We start from the raw sequence: 13493 nt of genomic DNA on the forward strand, positions 1-13493 counted from the left end.
AAATATTTAGATAAAAGACAGTATGGAGAAGACAAACAGAAACACAGGATAGCTTAGGAAGGACCTGGATCAACATCCACTGACCCCTTCTCTCTTCAAAAGGGCTTTTTGTAGAAATGCCAAGGGGTGGGGCAAAATACTTCCCCACAGCATAGCCAAGTGCAGACCCTTCCAAATACCTGGTAACCACACATGTGGCCAAGCCATCCCCCAAAGCAGCCCTACTGGGTAAAGCAAGCTCAGATCTCACTAAGAAATCTCTGTGGGCCCCCACAACACTGTGTGAATATATGATATATGTCACTGTGATTAGTTTAATAAGGAAGCTGACTGGTCAGTAGTTGGACAGAATAAGGTTAGGAGGAGAGCAAAACAGAGAAAACTGGGAAGAAGGGCAGATTCAGAGAAGTCGCCAGCCAGATGACAAGGAAGCAGGACTTGCAGAAGAGGTAAAAGCCATAAGCACATAGATTAATAGAAATGTGTTCATTTAATTTGTAAGAGCTAGTTGGTGATAAGCCTGAGCTATCAGCCAAGAATTAATAATTAATATTAAGCCTCTGTGTGGTTACTTAGGAGCAGCTTGTGGGATAGAAACTTCTACCTACACCCCATCCCTAACCATTTGCCGTTTCTGTCTTGTTATTAGTATTGCATATATCTGAAACTCTATGGAATAAACATTTAAGTACATGAAGTATGCAAATTATTACACTTTACTTTGAGAACAAAACAATGTTTTTTCATGAAAGACCCCAATCTTGGAAAGGACAAATTCCTTATATTAATATTGAAATTAATAAAAATAAACAGGAAGAGTATCAGAGAAAGTAATAATAATCCTGATAATCAAATCCTCACAGACTAAGAGAGGATGTCTCTGTGTTGGAGAAATATATTTAATAAGGATTGGTGAGAGGTCACAGAGTTTGAAGACATGATGTTGATCGCCAAAGATGATATAGCAGAGAAAAAGAAGCATCTGGGGAGCAGTGGATAGGAAGAGGGCAATGACTCATTCCATTGTATGTTGCTGTACTGAATAATTGATGCTGGGTGATGTAGAGAGAACTTTATATGGCTCATTGTTCTGGTGCCTGAAAAATCTTCATAGTAATAGTCCTATTAATAATTTTCCCAGGGGTGTATTGTAACATGGTTGAAAAGTAAAAAGGTAAATGACATTGTACTGAGAAGACCGAACATGCCATGCATCCTCACATTGTAGCAACACATTTTTCAATAGTATTCTGATCCCATGAAGAATAATGATAAGGAGACAGCCCTCATCAGTTCATGAAAGTGGTACCTTTATGGCTTGATATTTCCAACTATTTTCTATCTTTTAAAGGTGCCAATGAGACATATAAGAGGATAGAACTTTCCTGGAAGTCTTTTGGCTACTAGGGACATACTTTAACACACTGGTGAATATTATTTGAGAACTGTCAAATACTTTAAATTATTATCAATATTGATAGTATGTCTGCTTTTCTAAGTACCTCCTTTACTGTTTACTTTTTCCTTTTAAATAACCTAATGGGTGTCAAGTTGATTTAAGTTCATAATTGCCATCCCTTGGACTTTTCTCTGGTAGTCTGGCTGTCATGAATAAATGGCTATCTGTCAAATAGCAGTCATACTGTCTTCACACCAGCCTGATTGCTTGGAATTCTCCATAGAGGGCTTGAGGAAGGTACAGGGCAACCATAAAGTATAACTTAGATTCCAAAAAAAATACCATCCCAACTATTACTACTTACATCAATTTATGTTGGATCTTTTTGCTAATGCACGATTCAGTGAAATCTACATGTCCAATCTACAGTTGTTCTCACTCAGACAATGGGGATAACTACCCTGATGGACTACCAGCAGGTTTATGATTGGTGTAAACAGCCCTTCATTTGTATGAAAGCTGCTTCTGACTGTTCAATCAGAACATTTTTCCTAATATTTTCAAACAACTGAGGCATACCCTCCAGGGTTAATCTCTATCATCCAATATTAAGCTTCACTAAAGTCTTCTATTGAACAATAACGTTTTACTTACTTTTTAAACTTCACTACCTGTAGAGTAGGCTGAGCTGGTAACACAGAGGAAATTAGAAGCCACAAGAGAAAAGTATTAGCAGTAACAATGAAAAACAACAGGAGAGATTCAGAGAGCTGCCAGCACAGAAACAATGGGAAGCAGAGGTGGTAGAGAAAATGAGGGAAGTAGAAAGATGCAACAAGTGGAGAGTTATTGATAAAGAGAAATGTGAAACTGTGGAACTGAGAAAATGTGGGCCACTGGTATTGGAATAATTCTAGGAAGTATCAAAGTCTTAAGAATCATGAACATACTACGCCTGAGGCCTGCTGTTACTCTTTACTGCTAAAGGCTGAGGTGCCCTACACAACAGGCACAACCTTTGTTGTTAGAAGGGTTCCAGTACCTATGCCTGTACAAGAGCTGTAAGACTAGAGGGTGCCCCCTGAGGCTACCTGTACTATCTATTGTAGTGGTCTGTTTCAGCAACCCATTACTATTAAGTCAAAGAACACAATGATTGTCAAGTATTAGGATGATGGTAATAAAATTTCCAAATAATAATCATCCAACATGAGACCCTAAAGCCACAGTTTGTTGTCTCTAAAGCTTAGGACACTAAACCTCTATCATCCATTAACTCTCAGGGGTGATGCAGCAAGTCATTGGGTCTACCATGACAGTCCCTGGCACTCAAGGGTCCCAGGTTACCTGCCCTAGAAGAACCTACCCACAGATAAACATGGTTCCTATATGGGTTGAACAAAATGACTTCATTTGCTGATTGGTGACATCATCACCTCAACACCACCACATTGGGGATCAAGGGCAAGTTTTATCCAAACCAGAGCAAACATCTTCCTTGAGTCCCATATGCAGTGGTTCTAAAGGATGAAAAGGGATAAGGCTGCCTCTCAAAGTTTCTAAAAGTAAGATGCAGATTTCTGCTAGAAGAAGCAAGTGGAGGAATATCAAAAAAGAAACTCAAAATAGATAGGTATGATTTGATGATGAAGCCTGCATTTGAGAGGGCAAATTTAAAAAAAATTAAGAAGATTTGAAGCTCTGTATGTAGCTTTACTATTTCTGATATTGAACCATATTTCTAGATTTGTCTGTAGAGTGAAGACTGATTTTGGAGGCGCCTCTTTCTAGTAGTACTTCTATTGTTAAGGAAGAGTATAACTGGAGAAGTACTGATGGCCCCGAGAGATTTGCTGTTAGGAGACTGAGCATCAGGACAAAGGAACAATGAGTTCAGGTATGCTGAATCACAATAAGTAAATTTCTGATTTTTCTCATTATTAGCTCCTTCATATAGGTAGAAAGAATGACAAATATTGTAAGGATTTATTTGGAGATATTCTGGCTTATCATAAGATTCTTATGAGAGAATCTGTCATGAGAATCCTACTTTAACTTATTGTGAAAGTTTAATGAATTATATTAGGTATAAAAAGGAACATACATGGTATTTTTATTTTTTACCCATGGTAAAGCACAGTTCACAAATATATTTATTTATTTATTAACAACCACATTTCAAAGATGTGATATTTGGCAGAGATATCTTTTTCCATTAACATTTTGTTTGTTTTTTTCAAAAAGAGAATTTTTTAATATATTGGAATATGTACTGAATGGGAGGAATCAGTAATAATCTTTTAGGTAATTTCTCCTCCTTGCATGGGAACAGCTTTCAGGTTTGAGATTAGGACCAATGGGACACAAAACAAAACCTCAGAAAAGCTACAGAGAAACCTAATCTTTCCTGGACACACATTATTATAGCTGATAAAATAGGGTAAGGTATATGCTTAACAAATAATGAAGGAACTCTGTTTCTCCTCTGACTACTCTTGCCTACTCTTCTCTAAGGGGGAGATGTTTGCTCTCCTTGCTAACAGAGAAGGAACCTCAGTTGTCAGCCTTTGACTACTTGGCACTTGAGTGTTTATATGTCAAGTAACTGCAACTCTCTTCCTTATGATCCTCTGTGATAGATGTGGATTTCAGGTACCACCTAGTTATCTATTTTTCAGTGACTCTAGAATGTTACAAGGATAAAAAGATAAATTGACTTCCGTTTTGCCATGGTTTCACATTAATTTTGAGATAAGAGAATGGGTATTATAGAACTTAAAAATTGATAGATTCATAATATGATTTCAAGTGTATTGTTTTCTCATGGCATTGTAAGTTAAGGAACAGAAAAGAAGTAACATAATTTAAGTATCTGTCAGCATCTTTCAAGGTGTTACCAACAAACTATCTCAGAAGTAGAGCACATGTAGGGGAGACTTAAACCTTCATGTTACTTACTACATCTCCCACTATCTATTCTCATCACAAGGCAAATAGTTTCAAAAATTTTGATATGATTGCCACATTCCTGACCTTTCTACAGACAAGCCACTCTCATGAGATAATATCCAATATAACTTACTAGTGAAGGTTTTATTTGTACTTCTGCAAGGATTCATTTCTAACCATGTAATTTTCAATCTTATTTGTATCCTATTGATGAAGAGCAGACCATGAAGGCAAACTGGATCAAACTTTCAAATTGGTCTGATCGCGAATTAGCTAGGGAACCCTTAGAAACTTTACCATTTTACTCATTAGCCTTTTGGGTTTTTTCACCTCAAATAATTCAGAGGTAATGATACTATGTCTCTTAAAAAGTTAGTGTGAGGATTTTAGCTGAAAGTATATCTAATGTTCTCAAGAATTCCTGGTATATAAAAAGCCTGGGCACCTTGCTATCATCACCATTTCCCTTATAAAAATTACTTTGGTTTTGTTTCAATTTTCATGTTCTTTAGTATTCCTAAAATTTTTCTAAGAGAGCTTTACTAATTTAAGTTGCAATTAAATTGATTATTTTGTTAAGATATTGTTAACATTGATACTTGTATTAACTGAACCAGTATTTCTTGAAGGCATATGTTAGTTAGTATTGCTATAGTGCATTTTCTACATAGGTTATTTTCATTTACACCATGCAGAACACCTGATGGAAGTGTTAAGGGAGAAAAAAAATATGCATTCACAATTTTAGAGGGTTGTAGTCTTCAGTGACATGAAAGACAGAGTAGGGAGGCTAGATCTGTGACTACTAGAACATACAATGGCCAGTTCATTATATTTGTGCAGATTCAAAGACACAGAACACAGGCCCAAACCAAACCAGGAGTGGGATCTTCAAAGCTCAGTTCTTACTGGCCTACTTTTGCCAACTCAGTTTCCCAAAGATTCCTGTCTTCAAAACAGTGCTACCCACTGAAGATCCTGCTTAAACATGTGAGCCTATGGGAGACATTTCACTTTCAAATCACAATGTTGATTGTCAGATGTCATTGCTTGTGAGTTTACTAGTGAATGAATTAGTATAAACCCACCTCACCTGAGAGAAGGAAAAAGGTTAGTTAATAATATATAAGTTTAAGCCGGGCGGTGGTGGCGCACGCCTTTAATCCCAGCACTCGGGAGGCAGAGCCAGGCAGATCTCTGTGAGTTTGAGGCCAGCCTGGACTACCAAGTGAGTTCCAGGAAAAGGCGCAAAGCTACACAGACAAACCCTGTCTCGAAAAACCAAAAAAAAAAAATATATATATATATATTAGATATATATATATATATATCTAATATATATAAGTTTAAAGAGGTAGAAATTTGAATAATATAGATGATGAAGTACACAAGGAAAATATAAAATCAGCTGTCAAGTGATATCTTTTTTATCGTATTTTACTTTTACTTTATAAAAGTTTAAGTCATTTATTAGGTAAATATCTTAGGAGAAAAAAGATCAGATACAATACATTAAGATTTCCGTAATTGTCATGATTTAGCAATGTTTTCTTCTACTGAGAATATCAATTTCCTTGGCTTCTTTCTTTGGCCCCAGAATGTCAATGGTCAGTAAAAACATGTTGAATGAATAAATGGTTGTTTCACTTGTCTTATTAGCTCTGTGAGCCTTGTATTGAAAATAGCAATTAGCTTGATTCACAGCATTACAATGAATCTTAACTAGACCAATTTTCTCCATTGCAATTATACGTCCCAGAGTAAACAGGCCACTCCTAAGACATTCCCCTTATTCTGAAGGGGAAACAATACTTGTGTTTTCCTTACTCCTATCATAAAGGTAGAGAATGGAGGACTGAGGGAAATAAGTTATCTAGTAAGTTGTCTGAAATGGTCATTGTGCACTACATATGGAGGAGTTGTCTCTTTTTTACAAAAAGTATCTACTACATTTAAAATATTATAAGGAGAAATTAAAGAAGGTTTAAGTTGCATCAGATAAATTAATATTTTTATTGTATTTACAAAATTCCATTATGATTCTAAAGAAACTTCAAAAAATTGAGAAAAACACCAAGGGAGAAAACACTGATTATACAAAATTAATGATGTCTATATATGTAACAATGTTAAAAGGAAGAATTAGCTTAGCTATTTGGGTACCAAACTAAATTATTTTAAAACTTCAGGTCTTCTGTGAGGAAAATATTTTCTACAGCTGTGACTCAAAATGAAGCGTGAAGATCTCCACGTACCTCAAGTTAACCCACATGTACCCTGTTTTCTTCACTGCAGTCATCAAGAATAACTAGACTTTGCTAGAAATTCATTAATCTCAGAAAAGACAGGACTAATCATCTCATTCTGGGCTCTGTTTTAGTACTTCCTATGGCAGAACAGCTTTTCAGAGAGAAGACACACTCTGCTTTTGTGTTCTGATTTGCAATGATTTGTTTTTGTTTTTTGTTTTTCTTCCTTTCTATAAAACATTTTGTCTGAAAATTCTCTTGCACTGAAACAATTGTCAAAAGATTAAGGTATTTGTGTCAACAGAGATCAATTGTTTAAAGAATTATCCATTTAAAAATAATGCATTTAAACACCATTTAAAACTTTAAAGCTTGTTCATGCTTATAATGTATTCTGTAAAAAAAAAAAAAAAAAAAAAAAAAAAAAACCCACGGGATTTCTCTCTAACCTCATAATGGTCCCCTCTATCAAGATATCTCTGCTGTGGAATGTCATTCTGTATGCTGTGAATGTGTGTTGCTCTGACTGGTTAATAAATAAAATGTTGATTGGCTAATAGCCAGGAATAAAATATAGGCAGGATAAGCAGACAAGAGTCGTGGGAAGAGGAAGGCTGAGTCAGGAGTTGCCAGCCAGACACAGAGGAAACAAGATGACTAGGCAGAACTAAGAAAAGGTACCAAGTCACATGGCTAAACTTAGATAAGAATTATGAGTTAATTTAAGTGTAAGCGCTAGTCAGTGATAACTAATGGCTGAGCAGTTATAATTAATATAAGCTTCTCAGTGATTATTTTTAAGTGGGCCACTGAACTGCAGGGTCCTGGTGTGACCGAGAAAAACTTCTGGCTACATTTGGTATTCACCATGGGGCATTGAGCTATATATACCTAAGAAGGCTTAAAGATTTTGAATGCACAGAAACAGTGCCAAACTAGGCTTCCTAGTCTCACAGTCTTATGCCAGCAGCAGTGCAAATTTGTCTCCTGACAGCTGCCTATGAGAAGGAGCTGGCCACCAGTTGCCATGAGCTAAGCAGCATGGCTGAGGGTTCCCCCCACAGTACACAGAGGCGTCTCTAAGCTGCACAGTGTGGTATGTGGTGGATTTAGCCTAGGCTAGTATAGACAAAAAAAAAATGGTTTCTGGGCTACATGCTTCTTTAATGGAAGCATAGGCCCAATGCTTCCAAGAATTGGTGGTACACATGGCTCCCAGAGCCAGAGCTGGTGGTAAACGTATCACCACCATGTTGGAAAACTGAGGTGGGCAGAGCCAGCAGCCAAAGCTGCCATTTCAGTCCTAGTAAGGCTGCAGTTTAAAGCAATAGATTCACAATAAGGCAGATTCTGATGACACAAGACTTTAAAAGGTTTACAGTGTGTGTAAAATGTACATAGACTTGGAAAAGAGAAGAAAAATGAATATAGACAGTTATATAAAGAAATAGTTTTAAAAAATAGTCTTTAAAGAAACAGTAAAGGCAGTATAAAAAATAAGCCACATGAAGATGGAAATCACACAGAGAGTCTGGATTATATTGTCTTTGGGATTTTTAACTGCAGACAGACATTTAATTACAAAGGCTGCTGAGTTAAACTAATATGTATATTTTAAAGGTATCTTGACATGAAAATTTGAATCTAAGGATACGTTGCTTTGGAAAGGAGGCTCTGCTTTTGTTTCCACAGGAAGCAAGAGGCTATGGATTTGTTCCACATTAAGATGGATCAGATTTGATCAAGCCAGACCTCCTGAGCCTTAACAGACAGTACCTATCAACAAAGGTTATAGCCGGTCTTCCCAGAACTTAACCATTATTTCTAATTTTCTCAGGATCCCCAGAAGACTACCCTCACCCCCTATCAGCAGGAAGTAGCCTAGAACACTATGCTCACATTTGGAAAAAAATGGATTATGGATGTTTGTCTTTACTTAGGTTGTTGGTTACAAATTGTTATTGGTCATAGTCAATATCTTTCTAAAAGAAGAAAGGGATATATAATGTGGAAATATAGGATATAGATATGATAGGATAAAGGGGTGGATTGGTGAACCTACTTTTAAAAAGCAACTTGTTTAAAATGGTTTACGTTGGTATAGATTTTAGTCTATTGATACAAATTTAAAGTTCATTTTGTTATACTGTATTTATATTTCTACTCTTGTTTAAGGTATTATGTTTGTACAGCTCATTTAAATTGTAGTGGATAATGAAGAAATACAGATTAATAATTAGTCTTCTATGATAGTCAAACTTATAATCATGTTAAGTTTTCTAGGTATACATAGATATAATTCAATAAGGTAGGTAATCAATCTTCAAACACTTTAAAGACCTACAGAATATGGCTTTTAAAGTGTTTTAAGAACTCTGACTTTCTGGACATTGAGACGTGTCTGCTCCTGGCAACACCAATCTACTTCAGAGAAGATAATGGGCATTGAAGAAACTCATTGTGGAGTTTGGTTCTTTGTGGCAAAAGTTAGCCACTGAGCAAAAAAGTGCCCTTGCGTAGACTGTTTGATAATATGTTGTATCAACTGGACATGCAGGACCCATAGGAAGGTGACTACTGAACTTTGCAAAGTGACATGGTCCTTCAGGTTCCTGCTTTGCAGAGGAGACTGCCAGATATTCTACAGGACACACAGAGAAGTAACTGAAAAACTCGAGGCCTATAGGTTGAAGATAGATGCCCCAACATTGAAGAGGAACTTTGGGTAACTGTCTAGGTAGCCAACTGTCTCTGTCATTTAGATTTTTAGAAGTTGCTTACAGTGTACTTACTGTTTACTTAGGTAATATTATATATATCTCCTTCTGCGGTCTTCAATGTTGTTGAAGACTAGATAGTTATAATGAAATTTTCCTTGGTTATGATAAAAGATAATTTAGATATGAAACTTTAGACTCACAAATATAGGATAGAATATTTTCTTTAATTTTGGCAAATACAAATAGACTAGATATTATAACCGTAATTCTTCTTGATAACTGTTTTTGTTATATGTAATTTTACTATATTAAAGTTAAAACCTTCCTTTTTTGATTAGAAACAAAAGGAGAAGTGTTGTGGAATGTCATTCTGTATGCTGTGAATGTGTGTTGCTCTGATTGGTTGATAAATAAAATGCTGATTGGCCAGAGCCAAGCAGGAAGTATATGAGGATAAGCAGACAAGGAGAATTATGGGAAGAAGAGGAAGGCTGAGCCAGGAGTTGCCAGCCAGACAAAGAGGAAGTAAGATGACTAGGCAGAACTGAGAAAAGGTACCAAACCACATGACTAAACATAGATAATAAGTATTAGTTAATTTAAGTGTAAGAGCTAATCAGTAATAAGCCTGAGCTAATGGCTGAGCAGTTATAATTAATATAAGTTTCTGAATGATTATTTTATAAGTGGCTGTGAGACCTCAGTGCCAGGTGGGACAAGAGAAATCCTTCAACTACATATCTCTTTCCTTGTTCTCCCTCTCTGTCCCTCCCCCATTTCAACCATCTCATTCTCTCATGTTCTCTTGCCACCACCCCTTACCTCCCAGGCCCCCCATGCTCCCAATTTGCTCAGGAGATCTTATTTATTTTCTTTTCATGGGAAGATCCATGCATGTCTCTCTTAGAGTCTAGGAAAAAACCTTGTGCTAAGGACATTCCCAGGAATCCTCAAGGATGACCCTAGCAAAGCCTCCAAGCAATAGTGGAGAGGGTGGCTGAAATGTGTTCCCCCTGTAATCAGATTGATAACTACCCTAAATGTCATCATAGATCCTTCATCCAGTAACTGATGGAAGCAGATACAGAGGTCCACATTTAAGCACTGGGTGGAGCTCCCAGAGGCTCGTCGAAGAGAGGGAGGGGGGATTATATCAGCAAAGCGGTCAAGATCATGCTGGGGAAACCCACAGAGACAGCTGATTCAAGCTAGTTGGAGCTCACTCACTCTGGACTGACAGCTGGGGAAGCTTCATGGAACTGAGCTAGACTCTCTGAATGTAGGTGACAGTTGTGTGGTTTGGGCAGCTTGTGGGACCACTGGCAGTGGGACCAGGATTTCTCCCTAGTGTGTGAACTGCCTTTTTGGAGCCCATTCCCTATGGAGGAACACCTTCCTCAGTCTCAATTCAGGGGGGAGGGGCTTGGTCTTGCCTCAACTTGATATGCCAGATTTCATTGATTCCCTATGGGAGTCCTTTCCCTCTCTGAGGAGTGAATAGGAATGGAATAGGGAGAAGGTGGAGGTGTGCAGGAGGAAGGGGTAGGAACTGTGGTTGGTATGTAAAATGGAAAAAAAAATTTAAAGAAAAAAAAGAGAAAAAAGAAAAAAACACAAATGGAATCTCGTACTGGAAATTACTCATCACATTTTGAGGATATATTGCCCCACATTGAGTGCCAAAAGTAGCTGTAATTTCTTAGGTCCCACACAGCCCCCTGTGGTCCAGACAAACCTCTCTCACCCTCAGTTTCACAGCTGCTCCCAACCCAAGTAAACACACAGAGGCTTGTATAATTTACAAACGGCATGGCCTATGGGTCAGGCTTCTTGCTAGCTAGCTCTTATAACTTAAGCCATTTCTATTTATCTATAAGTTGCCATGTGACCATGGCTTACCAGTCCTTTCATATCTTGCTTCTCCTGGCATGGCTGGCTTCTCTCTAGACTCTGCCTTCCTCCTTGGATTTCCTGCCTGCCTGTAAACTGCCTTGCCATAGGCCAAAGCAGCTTATTTATTAACCAATGGGAACAACATATATTCACAGCATACAGAAAGATATCCCCCAGCAATATATTCTATGAACTCCAGCTGGGAATTAATTTGCTAAGTAGCAAAGATGACCTCCAGTTTGCAAATTTCTTTCCTCAACTTCAAGATTACTGGGATTTTGAATGTGAGATGCCATTCTCAGTCATGTTCTTCAGTATAGTGGTCTAAGGAGAAAAAATGCATAAATTTAATTTTATTTCTTTTCAATTCAAATACTCAATATTGTACCTTTTAATTAATCAGATATAAGAATAAATTCTCAGAGTAAATCAGCCAAAGGAAATTGGAATTTGAAAGTAATTATAAGGCATGTAAACATAACACAGCTGTTTATAAAAAGTTTGAAAATATATTACACTTGAATTCTTTCTAAAAAATAAGGCAAATTTACACTTCCATAACTATTATTTATTCTAAAATGTATATACTCTACTCATGTAGCATGAGAAGATATTATGTATTAAAACATGCAAGCAGAATATAGTACTTAAAGTAGAATAGTGTAAAGTGTACATAATTTACAATACATAGTATAAGTGGAGCATTTCGCACACTAATTCTGTAGCAAAATATGGCAGAATACGTATACTGTTGTTATTTTTAGAGAATACAATTAACATCAGAAAAATTACATGTTTCTAACTTAATCTTGACCATAAATATTAAGAATGTTACATTGAAATTGATGTATTTCAGACATACCTTTAAAATTAATTGCAGTATTCAAATATGATTGAAGCTAATATTCAAATTATGATTGAAGCTTTTGAAACTTTAGACAAATGCAGACTGAAAGCAATTCAAAATATGGATGATAAACAAAAATTCTTATTTTTAGTTCATGTCTGAAATTGTTCTTTATCAGGGAAATGATTCATCAACCATGCGTCATGAAAATCTCAGGACATCTTTGTAACCCAATGTTGCCTTGACTTAAAAAAATACTCAGAAAACTGTATAAAGAATTTGCATGTGCAATATGTTAAGGGCAAAGGGAGAGGGCAGAGGTTTCCAGGAAAACAAACTTATCTTTTCACATTGCAAAATCACCAGCCTCAGCTTTCCAACACAAAAAGACACACATCCCACAAACATGTTACGTTCCCATAGGCCTCACTACTTTCAAAGGACTTGAGTTGTGTTTATTTGGGCTGATAGTTGCAATGCCAAAAAACTCCAACCAGCCAAACAAACAAGCAAATAACAAAACAATGTAAGTCCACTCTTTAAACCATCTGCTAGACAAATAAATTATCATACATAAAGTGTAGGAGTAAATAAGCAGGTAAAATAAAAAACAAACTATCTGCCTGTGATGATCACATAAGTTAGCACAGAAATTGATGGTCCAATTATGCCCTAGCATGGATTAGTTTTCATAGTCGCCTTAAACAAAGGCATGCTCTAGTTTTCAGGCTGACTAGTTCAGCTCATTACCTATATCTCTGCAGTGCATGACTTTGGTTTGCTACACATGAGTTATGTGTTTCATTCTGAAATGACTTGCACATTTATGAAATGAATAATATAGAAAAATCAATAGTTTGCTTGTTTATTCACCTAAATGTATGCTTTTACAAAAAAAAATTTTAATTTAAATATTTGTGTTTATGCAGTGAATCCTCTTCTACTTAATTTTTCACTGATCTTGTTGTATGATTTCTACTATTATTAACTGATAAGTATGCACATCTGAAAATATCTAATTAATATAAGGCAACAGCAGCTTCCTTATTAGAAATGTAAGTTTATGTGCTGACTTTGACAGAAACTGTGCCTTTTTAGATGTATTCTGCAATTCTTTGTCTTAATAAATAAATGTCAATCTGCAACATTGTACCCAAATTTACTTTTAAAATTTAATGATTCTAAAATATTTTAAGATTATGAATGTAAATAATTTTCAGTAGGCATAATGTTGTTCATATATATCTGTAATTTAGACAATTTATCGATATTGTAAAATTTAAACACAAATTTGGCTTGCATTTCTGTCAGTTGAATTTTCCTGGTTTTATCTTTAGACTACTAAAATGGGTATAAATATGCATACAGATATAATTTAAAATAATCTGATGCTCATTTTTTCTATATATTTTCACTATGATAGTAACTATCCATAT

This window comes from Peromyscus eremicus, chromosome 10, assembly GCF_949786415.1.
Source record: "Peromyscus eremicus chromosome 10, PerEre_H2_v1, whole genome shotgun sequence".
Classification (NCBI taxonomy): Eukaryota; Metazoa; Chordata; class Mammalia; order Rodentia; family Cricetidae; genus Peromyscus; species Peromyscus eremicus.